Source organism: Myxine glutinosa, chromosome 6 (genome assembly GCF_964187855.1).
Source record: "Myxine glutinosa chromosome 6, kmMyxGlut1.1, whole genome shotgun sequence".
In the NCBI taxonomy this organism is placed as follows: Eukaryota; Metazoa; Chordata; class Myxini; order Myxiniformes; family Myxinidae; genus Myxine; species Myxine glutinosa.
The window spans coordinates 166,293,645-166,319,650 of NC_136266.1; the positions used below are offsets into that span (position 1 = coordinate 166,293,645).

The 26,006-nt window shown below is 45.9% G+C and overlaps 2 long non-coding RNA genes across 2 annotated transcripts in view; one reads left to right on the forward strand and one right to left on the reverse strand.

Annotated features, from left to right (window-relative positions):
- Positions 1-26,006, reverse strand: part of LOC137428968 (uncharacterized) — a 123,372-nt gene that overhangs the window by 23,867 nt on the left and 73,499 nt on the right. The gene's annotated exons all lie outside the window — the stretch shown is intronic.
- On the forward strand, positions 1,559-4,923 carry LOC137429300 (uncharacterized). Its single transcript, XR_013623744.1, has 3 exons — positions 1,559-1,607; positions 4,586-4,655; positions 4,821-4,923. It is a non-coding gene; the product is annotated as an uncharacterized LOC137429300 (long non-coding RNA).

A 26,006-nucleotide genomic window follows, 5' to 3' on the forward strand; every position in this document is an offset into this window, starting at 1 on the left:
CAGCCACCCTCTGATGGTTAAACTGCCGAAATCTCGGCTCTCTGCTCACCTTCACTCTTTCATTCCTCTTTTCTCCCGCCTCTGGAACAAACTCCAGAGGTAAATATACAAGGTCATACTCACTTCAATCACACTCCTCCCTCCAGGTCTTCAAAACAGCTGTTCACCACCATCTCTTATCTTCCCCCATCCAAAACCTTGATCTTTTCTACCCCCACTAATTCAACCCAGATCCACCTTGTTTGAAATTCCAACTTCTTTCCTGGAAGTCTTGGCAGTGTCCATATGTTTTATACCTCTCCCACCCCCCCCCCCCCCTTCCCATGCCTCCCCTCCAAAGCCCTCTCCCTCCCACAGTTCTCTCGATGTCTCCATGTCTCTCGGTCCCTGCTCTCAAATGTTGTGTTTGTGTCCTTCCCCCTCTCTCCCCATCTTGTCTACCGCTCCCGATGTTATTTGTTTTGTGTGTCTGTTTGTCTTTCTGTGTGATTAATGTTCGCTCTTTCACGAGCCTCGATCTTGTATACAAAAAAAAAACAAAAAAAAAAAACTATTTATTATCTGCATTTTGATTAATTTGGTCTTGTTATTTGTATTGATTCAGGTGAAGGTTCTTCCATGTGACTAGTCTTCCATGTATTATTTTCATGTCATATTTTCTTTATAGTTAATTTGAATCCCAAAACTTCCCAAATGATGTTTTATTTCTTGTTTTTTCCTGACCCATTTGTTTTCTTCTTAGCTCGACAACTTGCTCCGGGATTATTGTGGCAGATTACTTCTTGCTGACTTTGGAGCTTCTTCGTTTTATGGACCTGACAACCTTGTGGAACCAACCAGTGGCACCACACAATATCTTGCCCCTGAGCAAATGGACCCTCGAAGATATTGTGGGATATCTGGAGATATCTTTAGTCTCGGAGTTGTTTTGCATCTCCTCCTCACAAAAGATTTCCCTTTTATCTATTTTCGCAGAGTGAGTCACAGAGAATGTTTTTTTTGTTTGTTTGTTTTTGCTATATTCATCGTTGTGTTGAGTTTACCAATTTTCACCGATCCAAATGTTTAGCTTCCATCCTCGTGTGAATGCAGCCTCAAAAGACAAGCCACAAGCACTCTTATGACATCATTAAGGAGTGTGCCTCATGATTGATTCTTCAATGCACCAGTGTCACATTATAACGTACACACTTCTGAGGAGGAGCCTGGACTAACTAAATAAAGCTCAAACCTTTTTAGGGTGGAGGAATTCAGTGTTGGAAAAATTGTTTCACACTCCTTAATTTCAATGGTTTATAGATCCATCTCACATATTCCATTGAGAAATTACATTATAATCTTAGAGAATTTATAAATGGCTCAATAAAAGAGTTGATGAGAGCCCCACTGGTTTGTTTGTCAATATATATTGTTGTTTTTTTGCCTTTACGATTGGTGGAAAGGAGGGAAGTTATCATAAGGGAAAAACTTAATCAACTGTCTTCATTTTTACACAGTATGAGAGTGGAGGACACGATTATACTCCTCCTGCGAGCGCCACGCATCATGCCCAAGACTTGTTAAGCAAAATGCTGCAAAAAGATCCGAAAGAAAGGATTACCTTGACGGTAAGTGGCAGTTTTTATCTTTGAATCTGCAGGAGAGATTTCTCATGGCATGGTCATATGGAGGTAAGAAGACAAACAAGACAATGGCTAAAACGACATGCTTCTTGGGCTATATCGCAACGATGAGAGTTAGAAAACGAGATCAAAACGAGTGAAGATACAAGCAAGTATTCACAATATAAATTACATGACAATACTAGAACGTCACTTGGTAGAGCACATACCTCCGCCTGGTGAACAGTTTACGTTTTGTATCCCAATGATAGGCTGGATCTGGATTCGGACCTGAACCAAAATCGAATCGGCTTGTTCTTGTCACCAATCAAACTTGTCCACCACGTTTAGTCAAAACTCGCCCATAACCTTTTTAAATATCATGTTATGTATCTCAATGGTGAAGTCCCGATCTCTCGATGGTGAAGAATCACTTAAACAATTCTAGTGGCCGGATCTGGATCTTCACCAAAATCGATTAATTTCGTCCTTGTTGCATAAGCTACCTCTCTGCCAAATTTGCTGTGATTCCGTCCACAACTTTTTGGGATATCTTGCTCACATACAAACAAACAAACAATAAGTATGTCGTATATAGCACGATAGTTGCGAAATCCCTAAAATAAGTTGTTGGTCTATGATGACCTCAAAAATAATTGGTGGTTGAATTCAGTAACCTGGTATGCAAATCCTCTTAAAATTTCAAGTCAATCAGATGAAAATTGAGGAATTTAGAAATTTGGCCTATGTCGACCTTTTTGCCTATGTTGACCTCAAAAATAGTTGGGGGTTGAATTCAGTGACAACATATGCAAATCCTCTTCAAATTTCAAGTTAATTGGATGAAAATTGAGCATTTTAGAAATTTGGCCTATGTTGACCTGAAATATAATTGGTGATTGAATTCAGTGACCAGATGTGCAAATCCAATTCAAATTTCAAGTCAATCGGATGAAAATTGAGCATTTTAGAAATTTGGCCTATGTTGACCTGAAATATAATTGGTGATTGAATTCAGTGACCAGATGTGCAAATCCAATTCAAATTTCAAGTCAATCGGATGAAAATTGAGCATTTTAGAAATTTGACAAAGTTGGTGACCTTTGGCCTATGTTGACCCCAAAAACAATATGTTTCTTGCTTATGACCGACTCTACCATTTGGTGAAGTTCTGTGAAGATCGGTTTAAAATTGTGACCTGCAGGCGAGTGACAAACAAGAAGACAGAAAAACAAACAAGACGACATCGTGCAGAGCACAAAACTTGCAAAATCAAATCCCCCCTCCCCTCCCCCCCCCCCAAAGGTTTCCATCGATCCAGCAAATTGGCCATTTCATGAAGATTAAAATTGACAATTTTGATCAATGCTTGGGTCAATAGGATGAAAAGTGATGATTTTAAAAGTTTGACCTTGATGCTTGTTCATTTTCAAGTCAATTGGATGAAAATTGATGATTTTTCAGATGAAAATTGATGATTTTGGAAGTTTGACTTTGAGTTAGTTGACCTTTGACTTTTTGACCTCAAAAATAGTTGGTTTCCCTATTTAGTGACTCGATGTGCAAATGCGGTTCAATTTTCAAGTCAATCGGATGAAAAATGGCAATTGTAGAAATTTGACCTCCACTTTGCCGTGACCTTTGACCTCAAAATCAATAGGCTTCTCAATTGTGACGACGTCTACAACATGGCGAATGTTTCATGACGAACAGTTTAGAATTGTGACCTGTGCAAACAGTGACAAACAGACAAACAAACAAACAGAATAACAAACGCAACCGACCAATATACGTACTTGAAAAATCTTCAATTTTCGCAAGTAACAGACAGACAGACAAGGGTGAAAACATAACCTCCACCCACCTTCGGTGGCGGAGGTAATAATTGGCAGAAGAAAAAGCAAGAAAACAAACTATTTGAAAAAAACTATTGTTACAACCTGTAATGATAGTGTTCCAAAAAGACCCGGACAACTTTGGTTAATATATTTGGAACCACAAATTATGCAACAATACCCTTTGGTTTACATGATACAGAAACTCATAAAGTTTTGTGCACACCATCAATACACTTCAATGTGAACTACATTTGTCATGCGCAGGACATCGAGGTGGTACCATGGTCTCCTTTTTGAAGCAATGTTTTATGGCTGGATGCTCTTCCTGCCGCCAACCCCGTTGGTCGCCTTTTGCGACACACAGGAAATTACCAGTGAGCTGGTGCTCAATTTGCCAACCTTGGAATGATGACAGGCTGAGTCAACCCCCCTGGCGTTAATTCAGCGATCGACCGGGATTCAAACCCAGGATCCTAGGATCCCAAGACGGCACCCGAACCGCGAAACCAACACCAGTTATGGTTTAGATGATATGTGGCCTCTGAAGGTGGTTGGTATCATCTAAACCAAAGTGTATTGTTGTATCATTTGTGGTTCTAAATATATTAACAACCAAAGTTATCCAGATCTTTTTGGAACACCCTGCAGTATAATCTTTAAAGAACTATAATCTTCAAGGAAAATTAGGGCGGCCTTCTATGACACAGGCAAAAAGCTTATTTGATATGAACACACAGCTTTCCTGCCTTTTAAATCTTAAACTAAATTGTGGGCCAAATTAATTCTGGTTTTTTCCTCTTATACTGTAAATCCAAGAGCACATTTTTAGATGTTTTGTCTTTGGAATGCTGAACTATCTCCACCCAATAAACAAGAATGACTTTGCTTTTTTCAATAAATATCTTTCCCTGTTCGTCACAATTAAGTTCATGAAGAGGGAAAATGTTGAGTGTTATTGTTTCACTCTGTTTTATTTTTTAGTCTTGCTTGCCGCTACTGTATAATATTTCTTGCCCCAACTTTATTGTGCGTTTTCCATATTTTCTCGAAGGAAACAAAATGGTTAGCAGCAAAATATCCAGGAGAAGCCAACATTGAGTGTGCACAACAGAGAAATAACTAATTGACTGATGTGTTGTCCTGCAGGGAATAGTCCAGCATCCATGGATTAACTTACCAGAGCTCAATATTGCCATGAAATCACAGTCTGAAACAGGTAGGTCTAACTTCAAATCAATGAAAGTTTTATTTTGATCTTGTATGGGACATGGCACAGTGAAAGGTGAAGTTGTGATCCGTTCTTGACAAAACATTTTTTTTTTTCAAATATTTCTACATTAATGAATAAAGAATCGAAAAAATACATTTTTCACATTTTCAGAGAATTTCACAAAGAAAAGCAGCAGCCTTCTTTCAATGATTGACGAGATGATGTCTGACTCAAGCTTCTTTCTGCACAACACCAGTTCTCAAATCCAAGCAGGCACAACTGTAAATCCAGAGCACGACAGCAATCAGGTATGCATCGAACTTGTACTTGTAGAGGTAAATATACAAGGTCATACTAATCATCAGTGACTGGTGCATTTTTAAAGTATTGCATATATTTGGGTTGAGTAAACATCTTTGAGGTCACTTTTCACCCAGTCATGCATCCCAGTTAAAAACTGAACATCTGGGATCACAAAACGATTGCCTCGGGTAAGCCAACCCCAGCGCACACGAGCCAATGATGGCCATATGATTTTCTGACCACCATGTGACCTTGATCTTCAACATTTAGTGATGGAGTGTAAATTAAGAAAATGTGTCCCCATCTACAAACCATCCAGAACACCTAACATCATGAAAACCGGAGGAAGATTATTCAAGTCATGATCAAAAAGGTGTTTTTTGTTAATTATGTCAATCCGAAAAAGTAGGTCAAGGATTCAAATCATATATCAGGTGAACAACATCGGTGCAGGAACACTATTATTTTGCAAGAACATCTTCGAAGGCCAAGTTGTCTTTGAGATTCTGCATTAGCAAAATTGAGTGATGACAAAAAACGTCGTGTTTTTAAGCGGTGAAGCCACTTCAATATGTCACCGTACGTCCGTCAAAAAATGAAGAAGAAGATCCTTTATAACCCACCGTGTTTAATTCTAAAGCGATCCAAAGGGCAATTATAATGGGTTCTACACGGTAATTCAAAAGGGTAATTCTAATGGCTTCTAAAGGGTAATTCCAAAGAGTTCTAAAGGGCAATTATATTGGGTTCAAAAGAGCAATTCTAATGGGTTTTATTTGTTTCTAAACTTTGCCTATTTCATATTAACATTTCAAACAACTGCTTCCTTCGGACATGGGTGCAATTTGTTTTTCAGACCGCCATTTGACATTGACCTTTAACTTGGTGGGTATGATGCAAATCAAGTGTAAATGCATCTTACTCGAGGTTATCTCGAGAGGGCAGTCGTTCTTATTGGACAAATATGAGTCGAGTTGTGGTGAAAAATGTTAAATTTTCGATAATTAGGTATTGGCCTTAAGCATGAGGTCAAGGTCAAAATATTTTCCTGTCAACTTCCAAAAGTCCCAGCTGGCTTGGAGATGCAGTTCAGACATTGGCAGTAAAAAAAGGAAGAAAAAAACCCTTGATGGTGGTTTAGTACTCCAATGGGTCGAATAAACTCTTGAGGTTCCATTAAAAACTCAAGGCACTAATATTCATACAAGTATAACACAAGAAAGAAAGAAAATATGAAGGTGGTGGAGAAAAGAAAGAAAAAAAGAAAAGAAAAAAAATGAGAGAAAAAGAAAAGAAGAAATCACAAGTATAATTCTCCCTCCATCATATCGGGGGAGGCTTAAAAAAGGCAGTCACAATAACAAATTATCATATACATACTGTCTAACCAAAAACTTAATCAACTGGAATGGCACTCGGTAGAGAGCGTATTGATCAGTTTATTAGGCTGACCAGTATACGTTTTGTATCCCACTGATAGGCTGGATCTGGATTCGGAATGAGTGAATGAATGAATGATCGTTTTAAGGCCATTTTTCCCCGCTAGAGCAGGGGTTAGCCTTGCGGGCCCCATGACAATCATGGTTCCCTGTTTGCGGCAATCTTTTTATGGCAGGACTTGCGGGCCCCATGACAATCATGGTTCCCTGTTTGCGGCAATGTTTTTATAGCCAGATGCCCTTCCTGGCACCAACCCTTGGTCGCTTCTTACGATGCGCAGGGATACGGTGCACCTATTCTAAGCCGGGGTACACACCGGGATCATTCATCCCAGCAAGCTGGTACTCAATTTGCCGACCTCGGAAGGATGACAGGCTGAGTCAACCCCCCTGGTGTTAATTCAGCGATCGACCGGGATTCGAACCCAGGATCCTAGGATCCCAAGCCGGCATCCTAACCGCTAAGCCAACACCAGGCTACGATTACTATGGATACGGACGATTACTATGGATTCGGACCTGAACCAAAATCGAATCGGCTTTTTCTTGTCACGTAACCCACTCATCCACCGAGTTTTGCATAACTCGTCCACACCTTTTTGAAAAATTATGCTATGTATGGTTTGCGGCCCCATCTCTCAACTGTTAAGAATCATTTATTCAATTAAAAAATTATCGTGTCCAGATCCGGTTTCGGATCTTCACCAAAATCGAATCCATTTGTTCTTGTGACAAATCCAACCTCTCCTCCAAGCTTCGCCAACACCAGACTAAACGGAGCTCAAACTGAAGTATATCAATGGTGTGCACAAAACTTTGAGTTTCTGTATCATCTAAAGTCTAAACCATAACTGGTGTTGGCTTAGCGGTCAGGGTGCCGGCTTGGGATCCTTGGATCCTGGGTTCGAATCCCGGTTGATTGCCGAACTAACACCAAGAGGGTTGACTCAGCCTGTCACCCTTCCGAGGTCGGCAAATCGAGTACCAGTTGACTGGTAATTCCCTGTGTGTGGCAAGAGAGCAACTAACAGGGTTGGCGGCAGGAAGGGCATCCGGCTGTAAAACATTGCTTCAAAAAGGAGACCACGGTGCCCAAAATAGGCCAACCCCCACTTTGCGGGGAAAAATGGCCTCTGAAGGTGGTTGGTATCATCTAAACCAAACTGTATCGTTGTATCATTTGTGGTTCTAAATATATTGTTGCGGATCTCGGGTTCGGCGCTCCCCTTACCGAGGGGGGGTTAAACCCCTCGTCTATTAAGCTGGCCGACTGAGCCCTGAAGCTATGACGTCACTTCCGGTCAGCGCTGAATAGGGTGGTAGGCCAATTGCTCCTATTACCGAATTACCAGCGCCTCCCGGTAAGCAAGGAAATGAGCCCCGCCCGAGCCGCGGCTGTAATGGACACGCCGAGCGAAGCGAGCCACGATTCAGGCCGTTAACAAAGACTAGACCCGATTACAGCGGTTCCTAATCGTGCCACAGGTATTCAATCAGGGAAAAGACTAAAGCGACCAGATGAGAGGAAAACCCAAAGAACAAGAAGGAACAGGTGTAATTTATTAATGATATACAAAACCAAAGAAGAAACGAAAGGGACGAATGTACAGGAAGAAGAAGAAGCAGATACACAGGGCAAACCTTATACAGTCTTATATTATCACACGCCCAGGACATTACAAACGGACTTACACATATGGGGAATAGCAGGCAGAAAGGTCCAGCCGATCAGCGTGGGCACCGGTCCGGTGCTCGTCCACGCTCACTCCGGCTCACATCTCTGGTGCCGCGGCGAAACTCCGGCAGGCAGCACGGTTGGTATGGTCGTTATTGAACGCCAGCGGACCATCTCTCTCCAGCTCTGCCAAGCAGTCCCTTTCACCAGCTCTGACATGTCGCGCCAACCCTCTCTCCTCTCGGCTGCCACGAACCACCACGCTCTGCGTTGCCCGAAGCCACGAAGCACCAAATCACTTCTCTCTGCGACCCTGCCGCTCTGCCACTCTCTCCGAAGCAGTCCCATACGAGCGCTTATGTAGTGCGCTCGCGTATTAAGCTGGATACACCCACCGAGGCGCTGGCCTTGGCCCTGGTTGGGTGATGAGGGCTCCTTGGCTCCACCCTTAACAGGGATCCGCCTCGCTCGATAGCCCCTCCCCCCTTCTTGTCCGGACTTGACCGCGTGCTTAATGGCGTCTTGTGCAGCAAAACGCGGCCAACAAAAGGCAGGGGAGGGCAGGAAAATGAGCAACCCCGACTGTTGGTGTTAATGGATGGCTGGAGAGAGAGAGATTGGGAATAATTGAAGGGGCCTATCTTATTTGATCAATGCAAATGCAGAGTCAAACGATTGGGAACAGATCCTTAACTAGAACACATACCAAGGAGATATCTAAAGAGGTTTCTATGTGTCCTATGTGTTGCAATATGGACTAGCTTGGGTGCGACCTTTGACCTTTACACAAAAATGGGAATATTTACAGGGGATTATTTACAAGGATTATTATTTTCAAAGTGAGGGTTCTAAAAACCCGAACAATATTAACAACCAAAGTTATCCAGATCTTTTTGGAACACCCTGCAGTATAATCTTTAAAGAACTATAATCTTCAAGGAAAATTAGGGCGGCCTTCTATGACAGGCAAAAAGCTTATTTGATTTGAACACACAGCTTTCCTGCCTTTTAAATCTTAAACTAAATTGTGGGCCAAATTAATTCTGTTTTTTTCCTCTTATACTGGAAATCCAAGAGTACATTTTTAGATATTTTGTCTTTGGAATGCTGAACTATCTCCACCCAATAAACAAGAATGACTTTGCTTTTTTCAATAAATATCTTTCCCAGTTCGTCACAATTAAGTTCATGAAGAGGGAAAATGTTGAGTGTTATTGTTTCACTCTGTTCTATTTTTTAGTCTTGCTTGCCGCTACTGTATAATATTTCTTGCCCCAACTTTATTGTGCGTTTTCCATATTTTCTCGAAGGAAACAAAATCGTTAGCAGCAAAATATCCAGGAGAAGCTAACATTGAGTGTGCACAACAGAGAAATAACTAATTGACTGATGTGTTGTCCTGCAGGGAATAGTCCAGCATCCATGGATGAACTTACCAGAGCTCAATATTGCCGTGAAATCACAGTCTGGAATAGGTAGGTCTAACTTCAAATCAATTAGTTTTATTTTGATCTTGTATAGGACACGGCACAGTGAAAGGTGAAGTTGTGATCCGTACTTGAAAAAACATTTTTTATTTTTTTTTAAATATTTCTACATTAATGAATAAAGAATCGAAAAAATACATTTTTCACATCTTCAGAGGATTTCAAAAAGAAGAGCAGCAGCCTTCTTTCAATGATTGATGAGATGATGTCTGACCCAAGCATCTTTCTGCACAACACCAGTTCCCAAGCAGGCACAACTGTGAATCCCGAGCACAACATCACAGAAAGTGGTGTTGTAAATCCAGAGCACAACAGCAATCAGGTATGCATCGAACTTGTACTTGTAGAGGTAAATATACAAGGTCATACTAATCATCAGTGACTGGTACATTTTTAAAGTATTGCATACATTTGGGTTGAGTAAACATCTTTGAGGTCACTTTTCATCCAGTCATGCATCCCAGTTAAAAACTGAATATCTGGGATCACAAAGCGATTGCCTAGGGTAAGCCAACCCCAGCGCACACGAGCCAATGATGGCCATATGAATTTCTGACCACCATGTGACCTTGATCTTCAACATTTAGTGATGGAGTGTAAATTAAGAAAATGTGTCCCCATCTACAAACCATCCAGAACACGTAACATCATGAAAACCGGAGGAAGATTATTCAAGTCATGATCAAAAAGGTGTTTTTTGTGAATTAGGTCAATCCGAAAAAGTAGGTGAAGGACCTAAATCATATATCAGGTGAACAACGTCAGTGCAGGAACACTATTATTTTGCAAGAACATCTTAGAAGGCCAAGTGGTTTTTGAGATTCCGCATCAGCAAAATTGAGTGATGACAAAAAACGTCGTGTTTTTAAGCGGTGAAGCCACTTCAATATGTCACCGTACGTCCGTAAAAATTGAAGAAGAAGATCCTTTATAACCCACCGTGTTTAATTCTAAAGCGTTCTAAAGGGCAATTCTAATGGGTTCTAAAGGGTAATTATATTGGGTTCTAAAGGGTAATTCAAAAGGGTAATTCCAATGAGTTCTAAAGTGTAATTCTTAAGGGTAATTATATTGGGTTCCAAAGAGCAATTCTAATGGGTTTCATTTGTTTCTAAACTTTGCCTATTTCATATTAAAATTTCAAACTGAACTGCTTCCTTCGGACATGGGTGCACTTTGTTTTTCAGACCGCCATTTGACATTGACCTTTAACTTGGTGGGTATGATGCAAATCAAGTGTAAATGCATCTTACTCGAGGTTATCTAGAAAGGGCAGTCGTTCTTATTGGACAAATATGAGTCGAGTTGTGGTGAAAAATGTTAAATTTTCGATAATTAGGTCTTGGCCTTAAGCATGAGGTCAAGGTCAAAATATTTTCCTGTCAACCCCGTATACTTTTTATTCCCATTATTTATGCAAAATTTAATTCCAAAAGTCCCAGCTGGCTTGGAGATGCAGTTCAGACATTGACAGTAACAAAAGGAAGAAAAAAACCCTTAATGGTGGTTTAGTCCTCCAATGGGTCGAAGAAACTCTTGAGGTACCATGAAAAACTCAAGGCACTAATATTGATACAAGTATAATACAAGAAAGAAAGAGAATATGAAGGTGGTAGAGAAAAGAAAGAAAAAAGAAAGGAAAAAAAAAAAGAAAAGGGGGAAAAAAGGAGTGAAAAAGAAAAGAAAGAAATCATACAAGTATAAATCTCCCTTTATCATATAGGAGGAGGATTAAAAAAGGCAGTCACAAGAACAAATTATCATATACGTACTGTATAACCAAAAACTTGCATAGAGAGCGTATTGATCAGTTTACCAGGCTGAGCAGTTTATGTTTTGTATCCATCTGATAGGCTGGATCTGGATTCGGACCTGAACCAAAATCGAATCGGCTTTTTCTTGTCACCGAACCCACTCATCCACCGAGTTTTGTCATAACTCGTCCACACCTTTTTGAAATATCATGCTATGTATCGTTTGTGGCCCCATCTCTCAATTGTTAAGAATCATTTCTTCAATTAAAAAATTATCGTATCCAGATCCGGTTTCGGATCTTCACCAAAATCGAATCCATTTGTCCTTGTCACATACCCTACCTGTCCAGCAAATTTCGTCTGAATCCATCCATGGTGTTCTGAGATATCCTGGTCACAGACAGACAGACAGACAAACACACAAACAGACTGGGGTGTAAATACAACTTACGTCCACCATCGGTGACGTTGGCAAAAAAGATATTATTATAATAATAATAATAAGAATAATAATAATAATAACGAGCAAGCATATTGGAGACTCCCGGTTCCGGTTCCTTGAGCTCGGTTGGTCGTTTTTGGACTCTGCCAAATTCCTGAAAGATTCGTACTCCCGGTGGTTTTGCTGTTTATTTTGCCGTCTCTGGGTTTACTGTATGCTTCTCATTCGGTTTTTGTTTTAAAACTTGTGCAAATTTGTAAATATTCGTCGGACTTTCCGTGCCGGGTTTTAAGGCCTACATTTTCCTAGCTTGAGTCCACAGTTGTGTTTTGTCCCTGCTATCTTCAGCCCTTTTGTTTTCTCCCAGTTCCCTTATTTCTCCTTCAAATCCTTCCAATTATAACCCCTGTTTGGTGTCTAAATAAAAATTCCTTATCACCTCCAAAGCTTTCACCTTCCCGAACCACCCTACTTACCCCACTTCCACTTCCTCTTCCGGCCTCCCCTCAATTTTTGCCGTTTTCCACTCTGCATTCCCACTCTGATAATAATAATAATAATAATTCATTTATTTTGTATAGCGCTTTTCCAGAAGCCCAAAGGCGCTTTGACAGAGTGGAAAACATAATGCATAACAATACATGAAAACAACAATTGCAAAAAGACAAGAATCAAGAAAACAAACAGCAGCGATATACGGCATATATATAAGACAAGAATCAAAAAGACAAGACAAGAATCAATAGGGAAATATTTAAAGCAAAAGGAGGGAGAAGGAGAAGAGATAGTCAGGGGTTAAATGCTGTGGGTTGAATGTTGAATGCAGCGTTGAACAGGTGGGTCTTTAGTGATGTTTTGAATGTGGTGAGTGAGGAGGAGTCTCTGATGGTGTGAGGTAGTGAGTTCCAGAGGGTGGGAGCAGCGATGGAGAAGGCCCTGTCCCCCCAGGATCTGAATTTGGTCCGGATGGAGGGGGTCAGGAGGTTGGTACCAGCAGAGCGGAGGTTGCGGGTGGGAGTGTGTCTGGAGAGGAGGTCAGCCAGGTAGGATGGGGCCAGGTTATGGAGGGCTTTGTATGTCAAGAGGAGGATTTTGTACTGGATTCTCTGGGGGATGGGGAGCCAGTGAAGCTTGTAAAGGACGGGGGTGATGTGGTCACGGGTCCGGGAATGAGTGAGTAGACGGGCAGCGGAGTTCTGAATGTATTGGAGTTTATTGGTGATTTTTGAGGGTGAACCATAGAGGAGGCTATTGCAGTAGTCCAGACGGGAGGTGATGAAGGCGTGGATGAGGGTTTCTGCAGCCGTGGAGGAGAGGGATGAGCGGAGACGGGCAATGTTTTTCAGGTGAAAGAAGGCTGACTTTGTGATCTGTTTAGTGTATTTGTCGAAGGAAAGGGTTTGGTCAAAGATGACGCCAAGATTCCGGATGTGAGGGGAGGTGGATACTGGGAAACCGTCGATGTTGAGGGCAAAGTTATGGGTGGATTTTGTGAGCGTTTTTGGGCCAATGATGATTATTTCAGATTTATCACAGTTAAGCTTGAGGAAGTTGATTTGAAGCCAGGATTTTATTTCAGTGATGCAGTTTGTCAGGATAGAGTGGGTGTCGGTGGAGACGGACTTGGTGGAGATGAAAAGCTGGATATCATCGGCGAAGCAGTGGAATTGGAGACCATGACGGCGGATTAAGTGACCGAGCGGGGACAGGTAAAGGATGAAGAGGAGGGGGCCAAGAACTGAACCTTGGGGGACACCTTGGGGGAGGGGAGCAGTGGGGGATTTGCAGTTATTGATGGAGATGAACTGGCATCTGTCAGAGAGGTATGATTTAATCCAAGAGAGGGCAGTGCCGGTGACGTTAAAGGTGGATTCAAGTCGGGTGAGGAGGATAGTGTGATCGATGGTGTCAAAGGCAGCGCTGAGGTCGAGGAGGACGAGAATGTTGAGGTTGCCAGCGTCAGAGGAGAGGAGAAGGTCGTTGGTGATTTTGAGGAGAGCAGTTTCAGTACTGTGGTTGGAGCGGAATCCGGATTGGAATGTTTCATACAAGTTATTGGCAGAGAGATGATGTTTGAGTTGAGTGGCTACAGCGCGTTCCAAAACTTTTGACAGAAAGGGTAGGTTGGAGATGGGTCTGAAGTTGTTTAGGGTGTCAGGGTTTAGACCAGGTTTTTTTAGAATGGGGGTAACAGCAGCAATTTTGAGGGAAGGTGGGACGATGCCTGTAGACAGGGAGGAGTTTATTGTTGCAATGATAAGTGGAGAGAGAGCAGGGAGGGAGGCTTTGACAAAGCTGGAGGGGATGGGGTCAAGAGTGCAGGTGGCAGTTTTCATTCCTATGAGGAGTTCAGAGAGGTCAGTAGGAGAGATTGGGGAGAACCGAGACAGGGGATGGCAGGACAAGGGGGGGCAGGTGGTTGGAGGGGGAGCGGGTGCGGCGGTGGTCAAGCTGTTGTAGATGTTGTCAATTTTGCGTTGGAAGAAAGAGAGGAAGGAGATGCAGTTGTCTACTGTGAATGACTGGGTGGTGGTGTTCAGGGGGCGGAGGAGTTTGTTTATTGTCGAGAAGAGTGCTTTTGGGTTTCCGGAGCCAGAGTGGATAATTTGAGAGTAGTAGGCAGAGCGGGCGCGGGAGAGGGCATCTTTGTAGTGTTGTATGTGGTCCTTGTAGGCTTGGGAGTGAACTGTGAGACCCGTTTTATTGCGGAGTCTTTCAAGTTGGCGAGCACGAGTTTTCATCAGGTGGAGTTCAGGGGTAAACCAGGGAGCAGAATGGGTGAAAGAAACTGTTTTGGTTTTTGCAGGCGCAAGCTGGTCAAGGCAGGAGGAGAGAGTGTGGTTGTAGTAGTCAGTGAGGTCGGAAGGGGTGTGGAGGTCAATGAAGGGAGAAGTGGACATTTTTTCAGAGAGGGTGGATGAGAATGAGGTAGGTGAAAGAGCGTTTAGCTTACGGAAGTTGATTGTGCGATAATGCCTTGGTGTTGGGGCGGGGATGTTGATGGTCAGAGTGATGGCTAAGTGGTCAGAGAGGGTGAGGTCGGAGCCATAGAGATGGTGCAAATTTAATCCAGTGGAGCAGACAAGGTCCAAAATGTGACCACGGATATGGGTAGGAAAGTCGACATGTTGAGTGAGGTTAAAGCAGGTGAGTAAATCAGTGAAGTCAGTGGTTATTGTGGAGTCAGTGGAGTCCATGTGGATATTGAAATCACCAAGGAGGAGGATTGAGGGGGAGAGGGAACATAGCTGGGTCAGAAAGTAGGAGAAGTCAGACAGGAATGATGGGTGTGGTTTGGGAGGGCGGTAGACGACAGCCATGACTGACTGCGTGTGACCAGAGAGTTTTAAAGCCAGGTGTTCAAATGATGGAGCAGATGAGATGGAGATGAGGTTGGTCTTGATGTCTTGACGGTGGATAACGGCAATTCCACCACCTCGGCCCTCCGAGCGTGGTTTATTGACGTAGGAATATCCACTGGGTGTGGTGAGGTTGAGTGTGTAGTAGTCCAGAGGTTGTTGCCAGGTTTCGGTGAGACAGAGAAAGTCCAGTTTGTTATCCAGGATGTATTCGTTCAGGATGAGGCATTTATTGTTGAGGGACCGGGTGTTGAACAGGGTGAGCTTGATGTTGTTTTGAACAGCAGGGATGAATTCAGGTGATTTAGCCAGGGTTCGTAGGCAAGAGGTGCGATCGTGTGGGTTGCTGTGACCAGGTGCGCTGGGACGAAGAGTGAGAGTGCGCTGAGCCGACCAGAGGACGGGGATGGAGTGACCTGATTGCAAATAAACAAACTTGCGACCGGAGCCACGGTGAATGTACCTGGGTCGTCGGAGGAGTCCATTTGATTTGATGGCAGAGATGCATGATGGGGTGGAGCGGGTATTGAGCAGAAGAAGCCTTGCGGCGGAGTACTTCAGAGCCATGCCAGGCAGGAGCGAAGGGACGAGTACGAGGCCAAGGTCGAGGAGGCAAAGCGGCAAACGCAGCGGCAAACGACTGCAGCCGCTAATCAAGACCACAGCGGCAAACAAGGCCACAAGGCCACCGGCAAACAAGGCCACGGACACAAACAACGGGAGCGGGCCTTTCGAATTCCGTATTCCGTACCATCAAAAGCAGATTCCGTTATCCAGCCGGAGAACACGCGGCACGTGCGGGTGTGAAAAGGCAGGACAGGTGTGAGATGTCAGGTCAGAAAGGTAGAAGCAGATCCTGTACATCCATCCAGTCGGAGAAGCGGCGAATATGCAACGCCAGCGTCCTCTCGCAACCGAACCCGGAACATTAATTGATCATGAGGTATTCACCAAACAGCTCTAAATTATTTTCTTCAAGCTTTTACTTCACTCTTCTTCTTCCTAACTCTCAATAATAATAATTTTTTTTTAAAGAACAAAAAGGTAATTGCTCCCAATGTACCTATCAACTGCTGATATACACCTCAACGTATCACCCTGACGGTCTTCACGGTGCCATTTCGCATGTTTCAATTTCCTTTTTGTTCTGTGTTGAATTCTCTATTCTATTATGATTCACTCTTCTCTTTCCTCTTCAAAAGTTTGTTTTCAAATAAATCCTTCACCCATACCAACACATACAGTTCTTCCTTTCTACATTCTCTAAACTCACCTTTATATCACCTTCCTCGAACGTTTTCAAATGTATATCCAACTTGAAAATTTCAAGAACCACAACTTGCAAGGGATGTTTGTATTTCATGAATCATTCCTTTTGTACAACACACCAGCTTTCTTTAATACAACACAATCAAGAAATGACTTTCAAACCTGTCTCCCTCCTCGAAAATTCGGTGGCGCCTTATTAATCTGTTTCTCGTGTGTGCTCCCCCTCCATCCTCTCCCTCTCTTCAAATTTCCGTCATCTTCATCAACGATCTTTCTGACCCTTTGGAAAACTCCCTTTTTCAATTTGCTGATGACTTCACCCTCTCTGCTTCACCCTTTTTTTTTTTCTTTTTTTTTTTTCCACCCTCTGCTGTGACATCCTTCAGACAGACGTGTTGCAGCCTCTTCCCTCTCTTCAGACCTTGAAAAACATCACAAGCTGGTCAAACACTTCATGTCTTTCAATCCTGACAGGTCCCACTCTCGCTCTCTCTTCCTCTCTCTTCCTCTCTCTTCCTCTCTCTCTCTCTCGTCTGATAAACCCTTCCATATATTTTCTTTACAATCCTCTCGAAGAAGTTCAGTCAGTCAAACTCCTGGGTCTCACTATCAGCTATGAACTTTCTTGGGAAAACCCCACTTCCAAGTTGGCCTCCAAACCTAGTCGCGGAATGGGCATCCTCTGTTGTAAAAAGTCCTTCCTCGGCATTCACTTACAAGGCCTTCATCTGCAGCTTGATGCCCTCTCTTCAGGACTGGCACCCCTGCCTCACACCTTACTCAGCTCAATGCTGGCAAAACAAGGCCTTCAAGATCATTGGAATCTCCCGCGATGAAGCTGAGTCTATAGGCCTATCACTTTCCCATTGCAGACAGATCGGTGGTCTCTCTGTCTTCTTCCGCCTCCTTTCTTGTGTTGCACCCTCTGCTTTTTGTGCACCCCTCCCCCAGGTTGATGCAGAGCACACACGGTCCATGAGCAACCCCCTTTTGGTTAAACCCCCAAAATCTAGAATTGGAAGGAAAATGTGACTTAATGTTTTTCAAATCCATTAGTTCCTGTGTTGTCTTGCTATTTAGGATGACCAATGTCTCGTGATATTGGAGAAAGGGTTAAGTTGGCAAATAGTCTTTCTTATTTTGGTGTCCTTATGCGTCTTCACAATGTTTTTTTGGTGCTCCATAAAAAGGAATTGAAAAACAATGTTGAGACGTGTGCACTGTTTCTGCAAAAATCATTGTGAATTGTATTCTGTTTGTCCCAAGCAGGTTCTGACTGAGGAAAGTACCTTTTCGATAAGGGCGAGAATTGCCTCTGCCGCACGCAACATTCTGCATTCGATGGGTTCCTGTTGCCATTCAAACGAAGATTAGCTTCTTCCAAGATAACCCATGAGCTGGTACGCGTGTTTACAGTCTGGCTATGTTGAGTCGTTGAAATGATCTATGTTTTAAAATCTAAAGTACTGTGTGCATGAGCTGCTGAGTCTGGCATCTTTAACAGGAATGCATCTTTTCCATGCTCCAAACTTCTCAATACTTACATGCTCCACATGTGCCACCTCTCTTACAATTATCCTGCTCCTCCATCAACACCGGTTGCTCTTTCCTTATGCTCCGCTATCCCACCTATACCTTCTTTTCTCCGTCACCTTTTCTTGTTGCCATCTCCTCTGCAAATTGCTTCCTCCAACCTGGTGATGCAATCTGAATAGTGCATAATGTAACTAGAACAGCACTTGGTAGAACGCATCCCTCCAGTTATACTGCACAGTTTATACGTTTTGTATCCCACTCATAGGTCGGATCTGCATCCGTACCTGAACCAACATCTAATCACCTTGTTCTCGTCACCAAATCAACTCATCCACCAAGTTTTGTCATAACTCGTCCACAGATTTTTTTACATATCATGCTACATATCGTTTTTGGAACCATATTTCAATGTAAAAGAATCCTCCCAGACTCAGAATGGACGCTCTGATCATTATGTCACCGGGTCTGAGTAAAGGTACGTTTGAAGGTGGTCTCGAATGCCACAGGCAGTGGGCGTGGAAGGCAGCACAGGGTCTCAGGCCATGTCACACGGATGCCATCTTGTCTGCTGTCAAGGCTGGACATACCTTTCTCAAATTTCTCGGATGAGGACACTTCCAAGAGTCCAGTAGACAGAGGGCACAGCGTCGTCGAATGGGGACAGAGCTGGTGAGATTGGATGCATGAGATTTGGAGGCAAATACTGAGCACCGAGTGGAGTCATTCTGCATTAGCTTCAGCAGAATCTCTGGTGATGTATTTTGAGGTGAGGGGGAGGACAGTTTAAGGTGGCGCCATCACGACTTTGACAAAGTAGACTGCTTGTGGAGTTCAGCCGTGAGATTTTACAATTACGTTTTCTGGCTTGCCGAAGGATCAACACAGTCTTACAGAATGATCGAACATTCCTCTCAGTCTGATTTGCCTTCCATGTTGAGAAACCGAGTTGTGTCCGCACAATCTTTCCCTCACACAGGCTGCAGTAACATCCCTCTCTGACGATGTTTAAAAACATGTAAATTGTCACCTGTCTGTGAACATTCATCCTGAGGCAGGAATGGCATAACTGTCACCTCGTGCTGCTGTAATGTTGAGCTGTCAAGCCCCAAATTTATTTCTGTGGCCATCCAATCAGAGATGTCGTCTCTGGAGCTCCTGGGTCTCACCGTCAGTTATGAGTGGTGTTGGGGAGATCATATCTCAAAGCACACCTCCAAAGTCACCATCTGCCTCTGAAATCTTGACAGGTTCAATTCCTCTTCCGACTGTCTTTATAGCTTATCATGATGTTTAATTCCTTCACCTGAAATACTGCCTCATCTCCCTCTCACTACTCCCCCACTCTCTCACCATCTCGCTCTTGCCTCTCTCCCTCTCTCTGCCCCACCTCTCTCCCTCTCTCTGCCCCGCCTCTCCCCTCTCTCTGCCCCGCCTCTCTCCCTCTCTCTGCCCCGCCTCTCTCCCTCTCTCTGCCCCGCCTCTCCCCCTCTCTCTGCCCCGTCTCTCCCCCTCTCTCTGCCCCGCCTCTCCCCCTCTCTCTGCCCCGCCTCTCCTGCTCTCTCTGCCCCGCCTCTCCTGCTCTCTCTGCCCCGCCTCTCTCCCTCTCTCTGCCCCCACTCTCTCACCATCTCGCTCTTGCCTCTCTCCCTCTCTCTGCCACCACTCTCTCCCTCTCTCTGCCCCGCCTCTTTCCCTCTCTCTGCCCCGCCTCTCTCCCTCTCTCTCTGCCCCGCCTCTCTCCCTCTCTCTGCCCCGCCTCTCTGCTTCTCTCTGCCCCACCTCTTTACCTCTCTCCCTCTCTCTGCCCCGCCTCTCTGCTTCTCTCTGTCCCGCCTCTCTGCTTCTCTCTGCCCCGCCTCTCTGCCCCGCCTCTTTCCCTCTCTCCCTCTCTCTGCACCGCCCCTCTCCCAATTATCTGAAGCCACCTGTCTGCATCATGGCTGCTTTTAGACACATCGCTCCTTAATTTGACCCCTTCTATCTCTTCCCAAATATCTGTCAATGTTTCTCTACTTGTGGTGCTCTTCCTCTGCTCTTTTCCGGAAATTTATCTGAGGCCGCCTACCTGCATCATGGCGGCCTTGGGATAAATATCTCTTCTACCGACTCCTCTCCGGCCTTGCACCCCTGCTCTGTCCCCCAATATTCAAGGTGGATGCGCAAGATCTGGCAGCAACTTCTGGTGAAACAGCCAAAACCAACTCACTACTCACCTTCACTCTTTAATTCCTCTTTTTTCCCCGTAGGTCTTAAAATGAACACACACACACATAGACAAACACACATACAGACACACACACACACACACACACACACACACACAATGTACACACACACACTGTACACCCACACACAGAAACACATACACACACACACACACACACACACACACATATATTGTTACAGACACGACTTTGATGTTATGGTGGGCCGAGCGGAATGGCCGCCGTGTCCGCACAAGTTACCCGATTATACTCGAACCTTGGCCGAGTCGCGCTACGCTAGATCAATGAAGGAAAAGGACACAACGGCTGGGATTAAAATGACACGACACCAGGGATACGGTTCTCAAGACCTCCGGAGGAGGTTATAATATGGCGGAAGGTTAGATTACAGGAATGAGAGGGACAGCATAGAAAGATAGGCACTTAGACACACTTATCTTATTCCCGACAGACCACAGATAAACGGGACAAAACTGACTCACACGGGGATTGATGGCAAGGAGGGGCAGGTCTTCGATGGCTCAAGGTGCACCTTGGCTCAGGGGCAAAATCGACCCGGTCCGGTTCAAAGATGCGGGGAGGTCGCTCGGAGGTCGCGACTTGTCTTTCCAAGCTGGGGGCGCATCTGATCTCACATCCGGTAAGTCGCTGCGCATATCCGGCGGGGAGTGACACGCCCTCGGCTCGTTAGCTCCGCCCCAGATGGAATCGGCCCGCCGCTTCTCACTGGGTGCGGGGGGTTACCGGGCTCCGCCCCTGACGAGGAGCTGACAGCCAGCCCCTTCGTGGTAACCCCGTGGAGCGCATGGGCAATGGCGGCTAACCGAGCCGGAGTGAGGACGCACACTCCCCGCGCCGCGCCCCTCTGTTGTTGTTGTAGTTGTTGTTGTAGTTGTTGTGGTTGTTGTTGCATGGGGAAGATGGGAGGAGGTATGGGGAGGTCCTAAACTCACTACTGGTGCCATACAATCACATTCTGGTGCAACGAAGAGTCAGAATTAATGGAAACGAGTCCTTAACTGACATAGACTAAGAATAACTAGCAAGATGTCCGAAAGTTGTCTACGTGAGATGCGGTGGACCTGGGCACGACATTTAATGGGGGAAAAAGGGGAAGGTCGGTTCTACAGAGTGTTATTTACAGGCAATGGGACTAGGGAATGGGGGATTGGGGATAGTTGGGGAGTATTGGGGAAATAGGGGAATATTTACAAGCGGATATGGAGGCCAAATGCCATATCCGCAACATTGCACCCTTCTCTACCCTCGGGGCGTCCCGACCCGATAAATTTTTACCTATTTTAGTGTGGCACTCAGATGTAGTTCCCTCTACTATTAACTCTACCCTGAGTGCGACAGTTTTACAGATATTCACAAATAAGTAAATATGTCCCCCTGCGACGTTGCACCCTTCTCCTCACAGAAACACGCCCACAGGATAACCGAACCGCGGAAAGAATTCGCAAACTAAACATACAGCCGGTAGGGAGCATTATTTACATAAGACTACGCTGCTATTTACACTACGATCCAGGACCTGTTTTTGGAGGAACACATGCAGATGTTATGCATAGAGAGAGCACGCATGCCAGCATCGATACACCAACCCACGAGTGCTCTGTGGCCTTACGGCCTTTAATAATGTGCAGAGCACCCCATCCAAGCACCAAAAGCACCACCCCATCATGTACAGTCAGCACCATCCGGTGCACCAATAAAGTGTCTATAAATCACGGTGTGGTGTCGCAGCCGGCCGATGGTCTGCCGCTGGTCTTGCCTTCGTGTGGTGCACTTGGCCTTCTTACTGCTTTCAAAAATAAAGAAAGGCGCCAACCGCGTCCATTTCTTTATTGTGGCCGTCAGGGGGCCAACTATAAGTGGTTCACCTGTATGGCATAGGTGCCACGTTGACCCATAGGTCCATCCACGGGTGGTGCTTGGCCGCAAAAGAACTGCGGTCCATTGTGGGTGGCCACCAAAATTGCGGTCCATATGGTGTATCGATCCAGGCAGCAAGCAGCGAAAGTGCAGGCCCACAACTGCGGAACCAGCACCTCTCTCTCCTCTCTCTCTGCCCCAAAGCCAGATCCTCGGAGGTGGGAGACAAAAGAAGAAGACAAGTGAGTAAGGTGGTAAGGGCGCAAAAGTGCACGCAACATAAGGTAATGCACACTGGGGGCACATGGGAACCAGGTGAGACAGGTACGTTCCTACCGTACGCCCCCCCCCCCCCACCAGGTAACCTACATGGCCCCTCCCTTACCCCTTACTGTATCCACAAAACACAACACTACCCATAAACATCTACTTTACAAATCAACAAACGTCCCTACTGTCTTCCCCGTTTCTCCCATAAACCAAATTCGTCTTCTCTCCCTCCTAACCCATCAAATTTGCCATTTTCAACTCTCATCAAAATTTGCCATCTCCAACTCAACATCATAATTTGCCATCACCAATTCATCATCAGTCCCTCCTAAGGAGGGAGAGATGGAATCACCCCAATGTCTCATCCACGTCGTGATGCGTCTCACCAATCCACAGCAATCTCATTTCCTGCAACAAAACAAAGAAAACACAGGTGTGGAGTCATCATCACCACAGGTAAGTGGCTGCGTATGGTGCGACAGGTTCATCAATCCTAACTATTTCCTAAGTGACTTTAACAACTTTACATTACCCGGGGTCTTTCTCCTGCCAAACCATTGGCCCTCTTACACTATGGGTTCTAAAAACCAATTCCCATTGACCAAACTGTGGTGCTTTTCAATTTGGGGTCTCACTCCCCCGATTCATCTCCCGGTGCCCTCGCACAATTTCTGGGCTGTGGCGTGTACCTCTCCCAGTGGGTCTACCCACCTGCACACCTCCACCACTGCAGTTGCCTCCGAGCTTACCTGCTCCTTACCCTAACCTAACTACCTGGGGAAGGCCCTCTGGCGCTCTCCCCACTCGGTGCCCTCTCTGGCACTGGGCTGCCCGATCCACACCCGGGATCCTCAGGCACCCACTCACAACTACCGGCTCCCAGAGCCCACCTGCGGCCTCACCTGGCCGACATCCTCACAGTGGTGGAGTGCCCAACCAACTACACGCACTAACAGGCTACACGCCCAGCCATTTCCACAACACTAATGCACCCATCCACAATACCATTCTGCAACCGCACCACAAATGCCAATATCCAACCACAATTTACCTATACCCTCTACCTAACACTTACACTAACCGCCCCGGGTACTCGTGAAAGGGGTCCACTCTTCCCCCATCCACACCGTCGCACCATGCACACCACTTCGTACCACTTACTCCAACTCTCTCCACACACCTGTACCTGCACACCTGGTGCCACCTGCACCCTTCTCTCCCCAAGCGCATTCGCGCTGATCCACAACACTCACTACTCACACACTGCTCCACACACCTGTCCAGTTGCACACCTGTGCAATCACACCTGTTCCATCCTCACACAGCATCATCTCATCTAACTACTCCCCTCGGAAACTTGCGCTTCCCAGTCGTCCCTTACACTCAGCGCTCCCACGTCATTATCAACCATACTAATCTACCTGCGTCCCCACTACAGGTATCAGTCACTAACTAACCTTAACGTTACCTACTGTCATCTTCGCTAGATCCCTATCAATATCCTAACCCACCCGGGCTAGTTTTCACTGCCATACACCCCATAATCTAGTGCGCATTTGCCCCACATGGGAAGGGCGGCAGGGATGATGCCAGCCTTACCCACCGGGCCCATCGCTCACTACCAATTTTGCACATCAAATTTCAACAAATCAAAAATTTGCCAATCACTACCCATCATCTGCCAATCACTACTGCCAATCCCTTGCCAATCATCAAATTTTGTTTTTCTCTAATTTTGGGTCCAAAACACTAACCTCATCACCCAGTCTACTCACTAATGCCTCTCGGTGCGCCAATTCCTGTCCAAAGCCCGGCTTCGTAAAGCCGAGCAATGAATGCGGGTTGTTTGGTGCCAGCGGCTGGACACGTCCGGCACTCGGTGCAGGGACGGAGGTTTACCCGGGCCGAGATCCCACGCACCACCTCGGCGTGGAGCCATCCAATGTCCCGATCTCGACCTGCCGGCACGTCTCAACAAAACGTGGTCGCCATGACGACCCTTTCTATCGGGCTGCCCGCTCCGCCTAGTGGAGCACGGACGCGGCCGTTCAAAGCGAGGCCCAGCACGCACCGAGGGCCCGATTCGGCTAAAAGTCGCTCTAACCTCTAAACCGGTTACCGTCGATGCTTCACCTGGACGCTTACACCCCGCAGCCCGTTCCTTGCTCACACATCCAGCCGTTTCCATGCTCCTCGTACCTTTCCTTACACACCCAGGTACACCCATTCCACTCACAGCCTTGGTCACACACCTGACCACCGAACACTTTGGCACACATTCGTTGGTCGCACACCTCACCAACACACCTCTTCGCGCCCCCTCCTCTGTCACCTCTGTGACAATCACAGGTGTGCTCTCATTCGCACACCCAACCACGTGCCTCACCACCAACTCCAGCGTGCATTCCCACTCACGCTCTACCATTCCAGGTGTGCATCCTTCCATCCCAGGTGTACATCCTCGCTCACCTGTCACAACCAACTCACTCTCCTTGTCACTCTCACTACTCTCACCTCCATTCTTGACAGCGCACTCACCCTTACTCTTGACAGCGCACTCTTTCCTCATGCACCTGTCCGTCACACACCTTTCTCGCGCACACTCTCCCGTTACACCCTCTGTAACACTCACCACAGGTGTGCATTCTTCCTTGCCTTTGACAGCGCACTCTTTCCCCATGCACCCGTCCGTCACACACCTTTCTCGCGCACACTCCTGCGCACACTCTCCCGTTACACCCTCTGTAACACTTACCACACCGCGCTTCCATGTGCTCCCTCGCACACGCGCTACGACCGACTCACTCTCGCCAGCACCCTCACTCCTTGGCACGCACTTTTTCCTCACACACCCCAGAGTCGGACTTTCTCGCACACCTCCTTTTTCGCACACCAGACCTGTCGCACACTTCACCAACGGCCTCTCACGAACACCCGGGTCCATCTCGAACCCCAAGCTCCTTAAATCCCCTGGCGCATCATACGCACGACCATATTGGTCACCACTTACACCGGGTCCTCTTCCTCTTCGCTTCTCCTCCATCACCTGCGAATCCCTCATCCGGTTAATGAGCACATCATCACGATCCAAATACAGACTTTGGACCAATTCTTTTACCTCCTCTTTTATCTTTTTCTTATCCTCTCTCCGTCGCTTCTTAATTTCGCTCACCCCTTCTTCCACTTCTTTTAATTTCTGCTTCACCTCTTTTATGTCCCGGTACGTCTCCTCAAGCTCGTCCTCCAAGGCTACCTTGACCGTTTCCATGTGCGTCCTCACCTGCCGGTCCTTCGTCTCCATTACCTCTATCACCTCGTCCAGCCTCGTTGTCAGTCCCTCACGTACCATCTGACATTCCCTCTTCGTCGCTACCAAGTCATCTTTTAGTTCTTTCTGTGTCGCTTTTAAACCTCCTAATACCGCAGTGTTCCTTTGAACCTGCTCCACTAACTCCGTCTGTCCCACCGTCAGCTGCTCCACCTCCTGCGTCAGGTCCTCTATGCCCCCTTGTAACTTTACAGTCCCCTTTCTCACCTCCTTCTCCATGTGCTCCTTACAGTGCCTCACCTCCTCGCGCACTCCTCCGACCTCCTCACTCACCCCTCTTCTGATCTCCTCTCCCATCACTTGCATCTCCTGCCTCGATGCCACCCTCATCTGCTCCATTTCCTCCCTGTGAGCATCCAGTTTGGTTTCTACCCCCATTCTGACCCCCTCTA